A 17,821-nucleotide genomic window follows, 5' to 3' on the forward strand; every position below is an offset into this window, starting at 1 on the left:
TGTGTTTGCCGCCCCACCCCGCCACCAAACTGTTTCCTGAGAAAATCTAAAAGCAATGACACACTAGTAGTGACAACTACAACTATTACAAACCAATCTTGATTACTAAATGCCACACCAAGACTAATTAAACCAATGATTTATTTATTTATTTATTTATTTATTTATTTATTTATTTATTTATTTTTTAGAAATGGCTGATTTCATCACTGGGACAGAAAAAACACAAGATGAGCCTGGAATCTTAAAGTTCTTAAAGACTGACAGGGATATATCAAAAAGACACCACAGCCAGCTGAAAGGGACTTCCAGCGGCCAAATCTAAGACAAATAGTTTCACTTTATTTGGGATAATAAGGAGAATGAATTTTGTGATTGACTATCTTTGTCCTGTTGTGGCTCTGTGGACTACAGCTTTTATCCTGACTCGCCTTCTAGGAGACACAGATGATCAATTAGACCATAGCATGGGGCTAAATTGGCACAAAGCCATCACCACAAATGAACAAACAGCTCAGATCTATCGCTTGTTTAAAATGTCTAATACGTGGGTGCCTGCACATCAGCAAATACATATACACTTTGCTAACAACATCCTTCTTTAGAAATAGAGAGGCAATGCTTTGGATGGGTATGTCAGAGTACTAAAATTGGCTGCAGAAACAAACTGTTTTGGCTCTTAATGCATACAAAAATTTTTTTTCTGAGTTTTGTTCTTAATATCAAGAGGAAAGAAGAAAGAGGAAAGAAATTTTTTTTTTTTTTTTTTGCTGGAAAATAACTTGTAAGACATGGTATCAATTAGGTTGGCCTTAAATATTTCCTTTCCTCAAATTCTGACTAAAAGATTAATCACTTAGGGAAGAAACATCTTTCTCACTGTTGACAATCTGTGGTCGAGAGTTAGCTCTGACTTTTAAAAATAATTTTCATATTGAAATAACTGCAAACTTAAAAGGTGTAAGAGCATTAAAAAACTTCTAAGTACTCCTCTCAGATTGTTTTTTTTTAAATTTTTATTTATTTATGATAGTCACACACACACACACACACACACACACAGAGACAGAGAGAGAGAGAGAGAGAGGCAGCGACACAGGCAGAGGGAGAAGCAGGCTCCATGCCGGGAGCCCAACGTGGGATTCGATCCCGGGTCTCGAGGATCGCGCCCTGCGCCAAAGGCAGGCGCCAAACCACTGCGCCACCCAGGGATCCCCTCCTCTCAGATTGTTAACATGTTTTCATATTTGTCTTATTCTCAAATATGTATTTATATACATGAATATATACACATATAATACTTTATTTATACAGATTATAATAACCTACTTTTATAAGATAGGCCAGATTATTACAGCCACAGAATTATACTGTTGATCCTTGAACACAGGCTTGAAGAATGCAGCTCCATTTACAGATTTTTTTACAGTTCAGCACTGTATATGTAGTTTCTCTTTCTTATGATTTTCTTAATAACATTTTTTCTCTAGCTTACTTTGCTATAAAAAAAAATACATATAACATGCAAGATACACGTTGGCTGTCTATATTATCAGTAAGGTTTCTGATCAACAGTAGACTATTAGTAGTTAAGTTTTGGGGAAGTCAAACTTATCCCTGGATTTTTAATTACATGGGACTCAGTGTCCCACCCCCCCAACCCTCCACCCATGTTGTTCAAGGGTCAACTGTATATCATCTTGTTCTTCAAATGATATATAATTCCAGTTAGGAAAGGTAGCTGATGGTGCTGGTAAAGCTGAAGGTTTTGTTTTGGCCATGGTTTTGGCTCTTATACACTAGTATACACTAGTCCTGTAATCAAACGAAGCTGTCTACGGGAGCCAGGCTGGCAGGACAGGTTAAATGAAGCAGAAATGGACTCCACAGGACCTCAAAGGGGCTGGACCAGCAAGTGCCCTGTATAAAGGCAGCAGCTATGACTCTCGTAGATGGTCCCTATTTTGAAATATGAATCGAGTTGTGCCAGAACTTCTCATTTTTCAAGAGAAGCTCGAGAGAGTGGATTTTTAAGGATATTATCCTATTTTTATTTTTTTTAAATATTTTATTTATTCACAAGAAACACACAGAGAGAGAGAGGCAGAGACACAGGCAGAGGGAGAAGCAGGCTCCCTATAGGGAGCCCGACGTGGGACTTGATCCTAGGTCTCCAGGATCAGGCCCTGGACTGAAGGCAGTGCTAAACCTCTGAGCCACGCAGGCTGCCCATTATCCTATTTTTAAATGGGACTAACATTTAAAGATAATAAAGCTGATTTAGAGGGAAAAATACATAAACATATTCATCTGTCACTTGTATACAGCTCACTGCATGACAAGTTGACAGGTGTAATAATAATTTCTGGTGATGACTAACAGAAAGTTCTGATATTATAAATAAGTAATAGACATTGTACAACACAATGAAAACAAAATGACCCTGCCTTAGGATCCTATAGTCAATTCCCTAGCAAAGGAAGTGATGCAATACCAACTGCACGCAGGATAAATAAAGGAAGACTGAGCTAGCTGGCAAGGATTAAATCCATGTTACAAAACAACATCTGCAGAGCAGAGCTCTTTAAAGGAATCTTGCTAAGTATTGCTACTTACAAAGAAGCTGGTTCAAACACAGTAGTTGCAAAGAAATTTGTTACAATTTGAAAGAACAAAGATTCGTGTTTTTAATTTCTTCAATTTAATTTTTAAAAAAGAACACCAGCAAGGAATTACCTTTGGCGTTTAAAGGCTAACCTTAAGATTTATCTGGTAAAATCAGTATTTATATGTTATTAATCTGACTGTTTGAATTTATTTTTGGCTTATAGAACAATTCATCAACTAATCAAGATACTACAATTACTCATAAAATAAAATTGATCCAATTTTTATTTTTAAACATCTTAACATATTTTAGGAAGAATTTCAAGTCCCACCATCTCTGTAAGGCTCTCCATGGCATCTCTAGGCTGAAGGATCTCTCTCCCTCCACTGGAAGTTGAAGACAATTGCTATCTCTACAATTTATCAATTAACTGGATGCTGCACTGGGGCCATCTCCACTCTTACCCTTTAGACTATTTAATTTTTTATTGCTATTTAATATTTCAAGCATCCCTATATTTCTTTATAAAAAACTAAGCACTGTTATTCCAAGTGCTCCAATCTGCACATTGCTTGTGGCTTAGTCTGTGGGAAGTATAGAAATAGAGAACATTTAGAAACTTTCATAGCAATTTGACATTACGGTGACAGCCAAGAGTGAGATCAGTGAACTCATCTTGTTCAACCAAGCATAGACCATTCAGGATGCTGTTAAATTCTCATGGTGAGGTCGTGTGTGACACAAGCTGGCTATCAGGATGACGCATCCTTCAGGAGAGTTTATCAACTCTAATGGAGAAGCACATAAAAAAAACCTCAGAAAATGTAAGCATTTATTTTCATTACTTATGTTTATAATCATTTAAATTTTTAATAAGGCCTGTTTTAAATTTATAGCTTAGCACTATTAATTACATTAGGAAAATAAAATTTGTATTACTTCTTTTTAATCCAATTTAATCTAATCCCTAATCCTTGGCAAAACAACCTTCACAGCCTTTTTGTTTGCTTGGAAAAGACACATCTTTTCCGAATGTAGCAGTCATAGTCACCTGAATACGATGGTGAAGACAGGTCTAGAAAAATGAAGACCAAAAGAGCTCAAACTATGGGCTCCAAGGTATGAATTTCTCACATATTGAGTCTGGGTTTGGAGCCAAAACTGATGATGAGGTGTATTATTGGCAGAGATGACTGATAAAACAATAAAACCATCAAAGTGAGATAACATTTACACATAAAACATAAAGAGATAATCTCAAAACCAAAAGAATTCTTTGAAAGAAAAAGTATGGACTTAAAAGCTGACATACATACAAGGCAGAGTCTAACCCTGGTTAAGGCAGCCCATCAGGACACCAAGGTTGGAGTTGGGCTGGTCCAAAGAAGCACTGGCCTAGTACCTGGTCCTGGAAGAGCTAGCTATTCAGGAGGCTGCATGCTCTCTGTTGGGGTTTCGAAGACTCTTGCTGAGACACAAGAGCTCAAACCACATCGCTCTTTTCAGACTATATGCAACTTCAGGGATTAAGTTGTCCTCTGAGCATTTGATGAGATGGGAGAGCATGATTAAAAAAGTAGCCTTCGGAACACCTGGGTGGCTCAGTGGTTAAGCAAGCATCTGCCTTCAGCTCAGGGTGTGATCCTAGAGTCCCAGGATTGAGTCTCATGAAGGGCTCCCTGCATGGAGCCTGCTTCTCCCTCTGCCTATGTCTCTGCCTGTGTGTGTGTGTGTGTGTGTGTCATGAATAAAATCTTAAAAAAAAAAAAAAAGAGTAACCTTAAACTACCACGCCTTAGGTGTTATATGCTGTTTACTTTTTCAATTAGAGTTGAAATGTGTATTTTATACCCCGTTTGCAAATGGGACTGTCTGGCTTTGTAGAAAGAGTGCATTAACCTGTAAAAGTGAACCTTCCCATTTTGAATGCCTAAAAAGACTAATACACTTTTTAAATATTTCTCTTAAGAGTATTAGGTCATCTTACGGCATTCTATAGCTCAGTGGGTGTCTGGCTTTCCAAGGCAATGCTCGTCAGTTCCTTGCTCACTATGAATGAATTACCTATTTCTTTGCCTGCCCTTAGCTCCAGCATCTTCAGGAAAGGAGCGGTGCAGAGTAAATGGTGAATGGCATTTCCCATTTTACAACACTAGCCACATGCAAGGCCTAATAAAATAACACAAGGAAGGACAAACATAGGTGGATTTTGCAATGCTCTCTAGTCTATACGTGTTATATACCCACTCGCACTGTAGAACTATAAAACAATTTCACTTAAGATAAATTAACAATTGTACAATTCAGATTCCTCCAAACTGAATTCTTTTTCACAAAAGACTTCAGAGTCCATCTAAACCAGATTGAAAAAATAAAACCCACAACAGTTAATGTACATGAATTCTACCATAAACCATAGTGTTAAAGGTAGGTTGAACATTTTATTGTTAGTTGAAAATATAAAAAATAATAGTAAAAACATTCAAACAGGGTAAGTCTTCGTCCCATTCTCCAAAGATTTCAGTCACTTCTTCTACATCTTCCAGAAAACCTTATGTGCCTGTGCTGTGTCTGTATATGGCAAAGACACAGTTGTAACCCCAAACATTCCATCTCTTCTTCCAGATTTCAACCCTTTCCTGTGGTTAGGCAGGGCCACTTTATTAGTTCTGGCCCATAGCTGTGGGATATCCACACTCCTGAGCCAAAGCACTACCATGGGGACCGAAGAAGCTCTGTGTAAGATGGCAGAGCCACAAGATCAAAGCAGCCTGGGTGTTCACTGGTTGCCTGGAAAGTCTCTTGGATCCACAGATTTTATGTGAGTGAGACATAAACCCTGGTTACATTAGCTGCTGGAACCTGGGGGCTGTTTGGGACTGAAGCATAATCCATTTTTACCCTAATTCAGCAATCTTTCCATGTTAGCATATCTGCAATCCTTGTTTTTCTAAACAACAGTACACATGTATCATAACTGACAGGTCACTTCCACTGGTGAACTTGTAGGTTGCTTCTAGTTTTGTTGTTACTTGTTCCTATAAACACATTGTCATGAACATCATTTTACACACAAGTTTGCTAACACATATACAGATATTTCTGTAGAGGAAATTCCCTGAAGTAAAATTGCCTGGCATAGAATAGTACGTTGAAAAAAGATTTTTAAAATTAGTAATCCATCAATCATCACAATTCAAAAGGCATACAAAGGAATGCAATGGAAATTTCCTTCACACCCTATCCCACAACCTCCAGCATCTTCCTCTAACTATAACCAATGCTATCAATTTCCTATGTATCCTGAGAAATTATATGTAAATTTTATACCTCTTATGTATATATGCAAATGTGTGCATGTATATGCATACACACATATACATATGTATATTTAGGGTGGATTCTGAAAGATGTTTCTAAATTGTCCTTCAATGAGAGTGCTTGCTTTCCCATTCTCTTCTAGGCCTGTTATTTTTTATTTTTAAAAATTATTTATTTGAGAGTGAGTGTGAGTGCTCATGAGTGGGAGTGGGGAAGGGAAAGGGAGAGAGAATCCCAAACAGGCTCCACACTGAGTGCAGACAGAGCCTGATGCAGAGCTCAATCTCATAACTCTGAGATCATGACCTGAGCTGAAACCAAGAGTTAGATGTTCAACTGTCTGAGCCATCCAGGTACCCCTTCTAGGGCTGTTTTTTAAAAAATAAGAGGCATTCATGCTGTGTTTCTGTGCTCAGCAGTAATAACAACTACACTAATATTTGGGTAGAACTTTCCTGTTATCTTTTCTAATTTTTTTTTTACTTAAAGTAATCTATATACCCAACATGGAGCTCAAAGTCAACTGCGAGATCAAGAGTCACATGCTCTTCATACTGAGCCAGTCAGGCACTCTGACTTTTCATATTATCTTAGCAGAAGAGGTCCAGCTATAATTGCCAGGTAAACTAGTAATCTAAGTAGTATTTGCAAAACAAATTCACAGTGGTCAAGATGCCCCGAAGGCAGACTGAAACTAGTTAACGCTTCCTCTGGACCTAATGGCAATGGGAATGGACTAAGGAGAGGCTGAGGGTGATGCAGGACAGGCAGGACAAAACAAGGCCAGTGGTGTGCAGGTGAGTGGAGACGTAAGACCAGGAGACAGATGTGGCTGAAGGTGCGTGCAAAACATTTCAGGGAAGTGGCAGAATGATAAACGTCATGACCAGTAGGGACCAACGTGACACGGTGTCTGAAGGGCGAGGAAGCGGACAGAGGAGGGCCCAGACAGCCGACTTGAGGCCGAGGAGGAAGGGCTGGGGAGCTGTTGGCAGGGAAAGCAGAAGGAAGCATCTAAAGGATTGCCAGGAGTAGCCCTGGAGTTCCGAGTTCTCGGGTCTAGTAAAGGTCCGTTGGCGGTCGGGCATCCTGGGTCAGAATGGGAGAAGGGATTTGCCCGGGTAATTGAGGTCTACAGAGCACACTGAAAATGAATATTTCTGATTACTAGTCTTCAAGTTTATAATTTTGGGGAACTATAAGATTAAATCTGTACTTTTAATATAACTTTAAAGAACTCTATCCACTCATCACAATTTTCTGGGCTTGGGGATATGGAAATATTTGGCTTGGGAGGTGTTTTTGTTTATTGTAACTTAATTATTTTTATAGCCTTTTAAAAAGCAGATCCACTAAATTACTTTGTTTTGTAAATTCAAAATTAATTTTTTAAAAAGTTTATTTATTTATTTATTTAAGCAATCTCTACACCCGACGTGGGGCTTGAGCTCGCAACCCCAACATAAAGAGTTGCATGCTCTTCTGACTGAGTCAGCCAGTTGCCACAAAATTAACTTTAATGAGTGATGGTTACTTGACCCTCAGCATTCCACTGAAGCCTTGGGTCACAGACAGTGATGGAAGCAATGGCTTCACCAAGACAGAAGGATCCCTTAAGAAGAGAGAGAGACAGCTCCTGAACGAGATGGACATGTGAAGGTGAAGGCCACTGGAGGGAGTCTGGGAGATTGCATGAAAATGGATGAGAGGGGAAGGGGCAGAACTTTTGGGGGCTGAAGAGCAGCATTTTGAAATCTACATTTCTGTTTCAGACATTTCTTCCAACTGCCTATGGGCTATCTCCCCGACAATGTCCACAGGCATCTCAGATTCAGTATGTTTAAAACAACTCGATCAGGGGGGCACCTCGGTGGCTTGGTCAGTTAAGCGTCTTGCCTTCAGCTCAGGTCATGATCCTGGGGTCCTAGGATTGAGCCCCGTGTCGGGCTCCCTGCTCAGTGAGGAGATTGCTTCTCCCTCTCCCTTTGCCTGATGCTTCCCCTGCTTGTACTCTCTCTCGTCTCTTTCTCTGTCAAATAAATAATTTGTCAAATAAATAATTTTTCTGTCAAACTATTTTAAAGTTTTAAAGTTTTTTAAAGTTAAAAAATAAAAAAACAAAAAAAACCCTCAACTCAATCAGGGGCACCTGGTTGGCTCAGTTAGTTAAGCATCTGACTCTTGATCTCAGGGTTGTGAGTTCAAACCCTGTGTTAGTCTCCATGCTGGCTGTGGAGCCTGCTTAAAAATAAATAATAAAAAACAATAACTCAATGAAACCCCTGTCCATCAAACTTTGTGGCCTCTAGTCTCTATCATCTCCATGAATGGCTACCTGATTAGCCAAGAAGTAACTGGAAACCAGATGAGGCCCTTCTTCCCTGTCCCTATGTCTAGCCAGCAAGGCTATGGCCCTCACATCCATCCTCCATGCTCCAGCACCCTCCTTGGTCTGAGTTGATTTTCTACCACACCCAATACCTAGTTTTACTCACTTCAACATGACCCCCATTTCAACATGACCCCCAATTTATTTTTAGATCTTTTCCCTTCCAATTACAAAATATTTTAAACTCTGCAGCAGACATGGGACATTCCATTCTCTGCCCTAATTCATCTCTTAGGAGTTCACTCCTCTCCAGCTCACTCCCATTCATTTGCTCAAAGAATGAAATCCCATCTCTAGCTCCAGGAGGATGGCTCTTGGTTAGTCTAAACTGACACTGGGAATCTCAGTCCCCTGTGAGCGATCAGACTAGGTAAATTCCCTTGATCTGAGTGAAGATGAGGGGGGAGTCCTCTTAGAGCGCTGTCACATGCACACAGTGCCTGAATCTTTATCTTAAAGTGAGGGGAGCCAGCCTAAGAAGACAAGTCAAAATGCTGAAGGAATGGGAAGGATCCGAGTCCTCAAGGACATGGCTGAGCAACAACATATGTAACCCTGGATCCATCCTACCTCTAGTCTTCTTGTTACAAGAGACAAATAACTTCTCCTGCTGCTTAGGTCACTTTTATTTGGGTTTTCTACTTGTAGTCAAAGCACCCTGCTATAGGGAAAAGCTGATAAACTTCATTTTGAATGTTGATTTTGAGTTCCTGTGGGACACCTGAGGGAAGGCAAGATGTAAGGGTTAGAGAGAGGCAGCTTCAGCCCAGAAGTGATACGGAGAGCTACTTCAGAGGACCTGGCAACCCCAGGTCCCATTACAACTAATGATGGCTAAAAATTATTCAGTGCTTCTTAGGTGGCAGGCCCCATTCCACTGTATTAGAAGAAGTATCCTTTTGCATCTCACAAATCACATTTTCTATATGGCAGAAATGAGGACTGGAGTTTAGGAACTTGCCAAAGTTTCCAAAGGTCAGGGGCAGTAATGCCACGATCCAGACCCAGCGGTCTGACCACAGAGTAAATGCTCTTAATTCTGTGCACCATATTGCATACATTTGAATCATAACCTGGTCATAAATTGCAGTATCCACACAAGTGGAGACAAAACACACATTTCTAAAGGCAAAAAATAAAGGACCAGCTTCACTCTGAGGGAAAGAATGAGACCTAACAGTAATAAAGTCTGAATGTGAGGAAGCTAGAGAGCCAGCAGAGGACCTGGTCAGGGGCAAGGCCTGGCCCTGAGGCAGCCTGTGGAAGTTCTGTGCAGGACCCTGGAAACGCAGGCAGGGGATGGCCACCATCTCCACCTGCACTGCAGCCCTGCAGAGATACAGAATGTCACAATGCATTTGCTTTCTCATCTAAACAAGATACTGTGTCACTCACAGAATAAGAAAAAGAATACTTACTGAGTACTAATAAAATGCCAAGCACTGGGGCAGCCTGGGTCACTCAGCGGTTTAGCATTGCCTTTGGCCCAGGGTGTGATCCTGGAGACCCAAGATTGAGTCCCATGTCGGGTTCCCTGCATGGAGCCTGCCTCTCCCTCTGCTTTGTATCTCTCTCTCTCATAAATAAATAAAATATTTTTTAAAAAAAGCCAAGCACTAAGCTACTAGACAGGAACTATATGTGTGTGCCAGTTAATCATCACTATAACCTTGGCCGTACTGTGACATTCGCTGTCCATGAACAATTTCACCACACCAATATGATTTATAAGTGTGGAGTCATTCACACTGATCAGCAAGTCCTATGTTCAACTTTTAAGATATATCCAGAACTCAATCAGTTCTCCTGCAGATGGTCTTCAGTATTTCCCAACATTTCCCAAAATTTGGAAAGCCATCCTGGCACTGACTTAGTCTTCCATAGTACATCCTCAAATATTACTCCACAGACAAATCTGAAAAAGACTGGGTTCTCGCACATCCTACTATTTGTGTGTCCAGCAAATGTTCACCAGGCCATGCAAACAAAATGTGTTAAGGGCTTAGAATGATGGTGACCAAAAAGATCACAGTCTGAGATTCACCAGACAGTCCAGCAGGAGATATGGACAAGTAAACAGGAAAACACAGCACAGGAGCTATGTGACTGAGGAAATGCAGAGTGATTATCAGAGCACAAATGGCGTGCAGTTAACCCAGACCTCAAGGTTCTGAAGAGGCAATCCAAGAAGAAGTAAAATTTAAGCTGAGAACTCAAGGATGGGTAGGAATTATCCAGGTAATGAAGGAGGAATCGGGTAAAGAATAGTGTTCGACACAGAGGTCACAGCAAGAACAAAGCCTGAGAGGCTTAAAAAGAAAAAAGGGTAAGGTATGTTTAAGGAGAAGTTCAGTGAGGTTGGATCACAGAGCACAGGAAAGTCTGGTGCAGGTAAAAGAAAGACAACACGAGACAAGACAGGAGAATTAATGGTTGACGATGCAGGCCCTTGCAAGTCACCTCAAGATGCTTTAGGCTTTATCCCCACAGCAAGGGAGAGTCACTGAAGCACTTCAAAGTACAGGAATGAGCTGCTGAGACTTCTGCATTTTGGAAAGGCAATTCTGGCTGCATCATAAAAGTGTTAAGACTGGAGTTGGGGACACCAGGAGGACAGAGTTGTGTCCAAAGGACCCTTAATAGAGACCTACATGAGAACCTGGTGGGAGTCAGATTCAAAATATATTTTGGAGACTGAACTGACCCCTTGGAGGTGGGAATGGTGAGGAGAGGCATGAGTTAAGAACAACTAGATTTCTGGCTCTGGCATTGGGTAGAAGGTTGAACCCAGAGTAGCTTTTACATGTTGGTAAATCAGTAAATTTCTCAGCAAACATGTTTTAGAAAACTAACCTGCCAGAATCCTGGTCAGTCACATAAAAACTGCTTTCGTGTTGACATTTTAAATTTATCCCTTCTCTTTTTCCTACTGCACTTATAAATAAGAGTAAATGCTCTCTGGATGTGTAAACACAGAATGTGACCTTATAAAATAGTGTGGGAGGAAGGACGATAAACAGAGGGCCGACATAACCAAAGTAGCGGTTAGTTGGTTCGTTCAGAAGAGCCAAGCAATCTGGAATAATGATAATAAGACAAAGACTCAGTAGACTATTTTAAATTAAACTGCTGTTTCTTCTGTGGGGAACACATTACAAATGAAGACATGTTAATCATTCTTGACAACTTAAATATTTACTGTGGAATTGCTATATTAGCTATTAAATGTTGTCTTATGGTAATGCTACTTGCAATAACAAACTCCAAACTTTCAGTGACTTAACCCAAGAAGTTTGTTATTCACACATTAGTCCAATACAAATGTTTCTGGGAGGAGGGAGTGGGCCTTTGCTCTAAGCAGACATTTAGTGATCCCTATGACAGAAACCCTTCTATTTTCAACACATTACTTCCAGGTTGCCTTGGGCACTAATCACCAGACTGCAAAAGGGGGCAGAAAATTAAAAATCACATGTGGGAGGGCTTCTATGAGCTACTAGCCCTGGAAGTGGCTAGCCCTCAGAAATTCCACTGGTGAGTGCTCAGTCACATGACACACATAACTGCAAGAGAAGATGTGACCAAAAAAGAGAGGAAACACATTTTGGTGAATAGCTGGCAGTCTCTGTTATAGAGGGGAAAATTCTGGAAACAAGATACAAGACTTATTCATCTGTGAAAAGCCTAGCTCAAAGAAAATAAGAATTCAAGTACTCAAATAAAGTTCTGTTGAAAAAGTACCTTATGAAAAGAATTACCCTAGGGGAGCCTGGGCGGTTCAGTCAGTCAAATATCAGACTCTTGATTTCAGTTTAGGTTGTGATCTCAGGGTTGTAGGACCAAGCCTTGCATGGACTCCTGCTCAACAGAAAGTCTGCTGGAGATTGTCTCTCTCCCTCTCCCTTTGCTCCTCCCCAACCTAACTCACTCTCTTTCTAAAATAAATAAATAAATAAATAAATAAATCTTTAAAAAAAGAGAAAGAAAATACCCTACAAAAGATTCATTTTATTGCACAAACTCCTGGTAAAAGAACTGCAGAATATGCAAACTGAAGGAATGTGGAAAAAAATAGAAGGTTTCTAAAATCTTGATTTATGGAAGTTGCTCATTTCAACCTGGATTTTCCATATTTACAAACAAGATACCAAAAATGTTTTGATGGAAGAAATCATTCCAAACTTGTGATTCACTAAAAATCATAAATACTATTTCTAAAGTACTATAAGATTCCAGTAAACGGATATTACTAACTTAGGTGTTTTAAATTTTCATTTGTTAACTCTTATTCTCATAATTTTTATGTAAAGAGTAGTTATTCTTTTAACTAGTCCAAGCTCAAGGAAACAAATAAGATCCAAACATGCAGGTTTTTCCCAAGAGACAACTTCCATATTCCTAATTCATTTCTCTGAATGGAAATGTATAAACCAAGAGAAAGTTGCTGATTGATTAATCAGAATAGTACTAGGTTATGTTAGGGGAAATAATTAGCCCCTGAAATCCCAGTGGCTACCACAATAAAAGTTTACTTCTTGCTTATGTAAACCCATCCTGGTCAGGCAGTCCACCCTCTTGCAGATTTGCCAACTGGAACACATGGCCTACAATCTTACCATGGCAAAGGAGAGAAAAAGGAAGAAAACCCATCGGCTCTTAATTACCTTGGCCCCCAATGACATGTATCACGTTTGTTCAGAGTATGGGTCATGCAATCCCAGCCTAATGGCAGGCTAGGCAAGGAAATGTACAGAAGAAAAAGGTTATTCAGTGATTACGATCTGTACCACATCCATACAAGTTCTAAATCCTAGGTACATTTCCTATTGTAAATTTAAAAGTTGTATTCTGACATATAAATTAGCTTCTTGTAAGTTTATTTGCTAGTACCAATATATCTGATAATTAAAATGTTAAAAATTAAATTTCTGGGCTTGCAAACCCAAAGTCTTCACCCATGGTGACCTCGTAGCAGGTAACATGACCTGAAAGCCTCTGTGAAGTAGCCAGTTTATTCCTTTCAATATCTCTTAGCATTCTAAACAAGGAATCCACTCATCCATCAGTCAATAACTAATTATTGAGGATGTCTATGTATTCAGCATGATGTTTGACACGAAGGATATAACACCTGTTCTTGGTTTCTACCCTGATAGAACATACAGTTCAGTGGGGAACAGTTTTTTTTTTCTTTTAATTACCAATAACCATATTATTACAATCCAGATAAACTAGAGATATGTAAGAGGAATGCAAAATGCTAACAGTATTTAACATGAGACCTGGTTTAAGAGAGGCTTCACTGAGACAAGAGCAGAGCCCTAAAGGATAAGTAAGGGTTAGACAGATGAAGACAAAGGGTTAAGAATGTTCCAGACCAGGGCACCTGGGTGGCTCAGTCAGTTGAGCATCTGACTCTTGATTTTGGCTCAGGGTATAATCTCGAATTGTTAGGTTGAACCCCATGTTGGGTTCCACACTCAGTAGAGTCTGCTTGAGAGTCTCTCTCTCCCTCTGTCCCTCCCCTGTTCTCTCACTCTCTCTTGCTCTGTTTCTCTCTTGCACACACTCTCTCAAATAAAATAAATAAAATCTCAAAAAAAAAAAAATGTTCCAGACCAAGAGAAGCACTGGAAACTTAGTCCAGTATTAATTATTATTTCTGGTCTTGAGCTTTGAAAGAGTTTTAATAATTCTTTTGGTTTCTCCCCATTTGGTTACTGTAACACTACTAAAAGTGAATTTTAAATAATACATTGTGATCCTAACCAATCAGGTTTGCAATAGACTGCAATTCTTTAACAGTATCTTCAAATACTAGGAGAAGGAAAAAACATTTGAATACATTTTTTCTTTGAAAATGCACTTAGTGAACCATTTATTTGCAATTAGTGAACCATTAGTTCATTGCTTTACATATTACATTTAAAAAGTAGTCTAAATGTGGGGTACCTAGGTGGCTCAGTTGGTTAGGCATCTGCCTTTGGTTCAGGGTCATGATCTCAGGGTCCTGGGATTGAGCCCTGCATTGGGCTCCGTGCTCAGAGGGGAATCTGCTTCTCCCTCTCCCTCTGCTCTCCTCCCATGTGTTCCTCTCCCAACCTTCTAATAAACAAAATCTTAAATTTTTTTTTAATTAAAAAAAATTAAAAGTAGTCTAAATGTAACCTTTAAATTCTTTTCTAGGGGAAGCCTGGGTGGCTCAGCGATTTAGTGCCGCCTTCAGCCCAGGGTGTGATCCTGGAGACCCGGGATTGAGTCCCACGTCTGGCTCTCTGCACGGAGCCTGCTTGTATCTCTGTCTCTCTCTCTACCTGTGTCTTTCATGAATAAATAAATAAAATACTTTCAAAAAATAAATAAATAAATTCCTTTCTAGGGCAATCTATTATAATTCTAAATGCATGTATTTTTTTTATTTTTTTTTATTGGAGTTCAATTTGCCAACATATAGCATAACACCCAGTGCTCATCCCGCCAAGTGCCCCCATGTTTTGTCACCCTCACTGATATTTTCACTCATTTTCTCTCCTTCCCCTTTATTCCCTTTCACTAATTTTTATATTCAGCATGTGGCATTTTTTGTACTCACAAATGCCAGTCTGTCAAATTTATACATAGCTGTGCCCCCAAATAATCACCCTGATAATAAACTGTACATTATTGCATTTTGTAAGTTTGTACAATATATGCATTGTACAATAACAAATTGTACACTATACAATGTATACATTATTTGGTAGTACACTAACACTTCCGTTGTGCATGGAAATGTCTGGGAAACTTGAAAAATCAATATGGCCCTAGAACAAATCGTATAGTCTATGAGAACAAATATATTTGAAAATTATTCATCTGGGTAGTGAGCCAGAAAAGAATTCTGAGTTACTGTTTAAAGTTAAATATTGGTATATTGTTATAAATAAAATAAAAATAGTATTCATCTGCTAGTTACTTCACTGTAATTCTGTAAGAAGGCATAAAAAAGCTATAAGCTTTTTATAGTCCTAGAAGATATAGGGACTGAAGCTTCTTTATTCTGCTGAGGAACAGGAAAACAGCCATATTATTTAGTGGTTTAACAACAAAACAATTTGGAACAAAAATGTATTTCTACCTCTCTTCATTACAGTCATAAAATGTATATACATTTTCTGCATTTTGAAAACGATTATTTTATATTCACTCAAAATGATTGCAGTTTAAAAACTGGTCGTCAGCTAAACACTGGAGTTACCATTTTCAAGGATAGTAATCCTTCCCAGCTATAAAAGCCTATAAAGTTACAACTCGTTTTCAGTTCCAAAACTTAAAAAGATGACCTGAAATAAAAGAGAATTCTAGTAAGAAACTGATGTTACCTCTTCTTACTGTTTCTCTTCATCATTTGCAAGTGGTATTGTAATAATAGCCAACATTCACTGAGCATTATCAAGCCAGGCACTGTGCTAAGTGGGTTATATACATGCTCACATTTAATCCTAACAATCCAATGTACTACATACCTCTATATTACAGATAAGGAAACTGAGACAAGAGGTAGTAGGTTCTTGCCTAAGGTCACTCAAGTATTAAGCAGAAGAGCTCAGATACACCCAAGCAGTCTATTTCTAGAGTCAGTGTTCTTAAGCACTCCATCCTGCAAATACTCTGTAAGCAAATATTATTTATGCTAATGCTCAAACTGGATGACTGCTGCCTCAGCAGTCTCTGCCCATCCTACCCAGCACCACCAAGCTGTGGTTCCATGGGAAGGCCTCTGTATGGAAAGACTTGCTAAATAACCAACAGAAGTTCCAGCTGAGAAGTTGGCTGACACTACACTGCTTTGAAGGTTAGATGAATGCATGTAAGATCCTTCTGGCTCATGGAATAAAAAGTGGGGAATGTATGTTTCCAGTCTTCTTTTCTAGAAGGGATGTTGAAAGACCATGTTGAAGGAAAGAAATGTAAAAGCCTCATCTCTAGCCTGAGGTTTAGATACTATGGAGGCATTATAACTGTACTTTGTAGTCAGAAAGATAGAGGTTCCAAATCCTAGCTCAACCACTTGCCCAAAGATCTCTTTGACCTTGGGCAAGGAGTTCATCTCTCTAAGCCTGTTTCTATTTATAAAAGGAAGGGCATCAGACCACATGAGGTTGTCTCGAATACTTTTTTTTTTTTTAAGATTTTATTTATTTATTCATGAGAGACACACAGAGAGAGGGAGGCAGAGATACAGGAAGAGGGGAGGAGAAACAGGCTCCATGCAGGGAGCCTGATGTGGGACTTGATCCCAGGACCCCAGGATCACGACCTGAGTCAAAGGCAGATGCTCAACCACTGAGCCACCCAGGCGCCCCAATGAAAACAAGGATGTAACATGATACTGGGTTGACTCTCCCTCATTTCAGAAAGGAGGGGGATGTGAAAATCTTTAAAATCCTTTCCCTCTACAAAATCTTGTAAAGTTCTGCCTCATTTTCAGCTCAAAAACCTTAAAAGATAAGCCAAAATTAAAAAGAATTCTACTAGAGAAGTTGATGTTACCTCTTCCTTGCTTTGTCTTTACAGTGGAATATGAAGAAGTAGGATATGCCTGGAAAGGATTCAACCTACAAAAAGGGAAGTCAGCAGTTGGAAAGCCACTACAGCTGGTTATTCACTTTATTCTGAGAGCACTGGGCTTGATAACAATCACACCCACAGGAAAACTTCATTATGTTGGCTAAAAGTATTCTGAAATGACACAGCAATAATTCCTCATGTACCAGTCAGCTTTATCATTAGTTTTATATGGCTAATTTGGTTGCAAGACATGAGACCCATGCCACCTTGGTTATGTCCAGGAAGGTGTCCAGGGAAGTGAGGAGACAAGCAGGGGTCTCGGAGGAATCCGGGTAGGAATTGTTAGACCCAGAACTGAAAGGGCTGTCTCACAGCTTCTGCTTCTCTCCTCACTCAGTCCATTCTCTGTGTTTACTAAACAACTCCCTCAGCTTTGATGAGTTTCTGTGCTTTCCTAAATCTGATTCGCATACAGTTTTGACTTGCCACAGCCCCCACCCCTCATTCTCTGCATGAAGTGCTTTCAACCTTGATCTTGCAAACGTTACATATGTATGTACGCTTCTCTTCAGGGAACTGTCCATACTTTCATCAGAGTCCTCAAGAGGGCAAGGACCCCATAAAGGATAAACTACTGTTCTGTCTCATGAGATTCCAGCTTTAGTTGCTACTGGTACCTCTCCTACTCATTGGGTTTCCTAATTCCAAATTTCTTTTTTTTTTTTGTTTTTTTGTTTTTTGTTTCTAATTCCAAATTTCTAATAAAGTAATAAAAATGGCTATCATTTATGGAGCTCTGAGCGTAAGTCAGATAGTTATAAGGATGTTATGTGGATTAACTATTTTTAATTCTTAAAACAGCATTATATAAAATCTAATATTTTACAGAAATAAAAGTGGGGCATAGTGAACCTTGAGGAATCTGCTTATGATTATACAACTAGTAACTGGCT

The 17,821-nt window shown here is 39.4% G+C and overlaps 1 protein-coding gene across 3 annotated transcripts in view; it reads right to left on the reverse strand.

Annotated features, from left to right (window-relative positions):
- The window catches only part of MYO1D (myosin ID), a 326,596-nt gene that overhangs the window by 256,635 nt on the left and 52,140 nt on the right, over positions 1 to 17,821 (reverse strand). The gene's annotated exons all lie outside the window — the stretch shown is intronic.

The sequence above is a fragment of the Canis lupus genome, chromosome 16, assembly GCF_048164855.1.
Source record: "Canis lupus baileyi chromosome 16, mCanLup2.hap1, whole genome shotgun sequence".
Taxonomy (NCBI): Eukaryota; Metazoa; Chordata; class Mammalia; order Carnivora; family Canidae; genus Canis; species Canis lupus.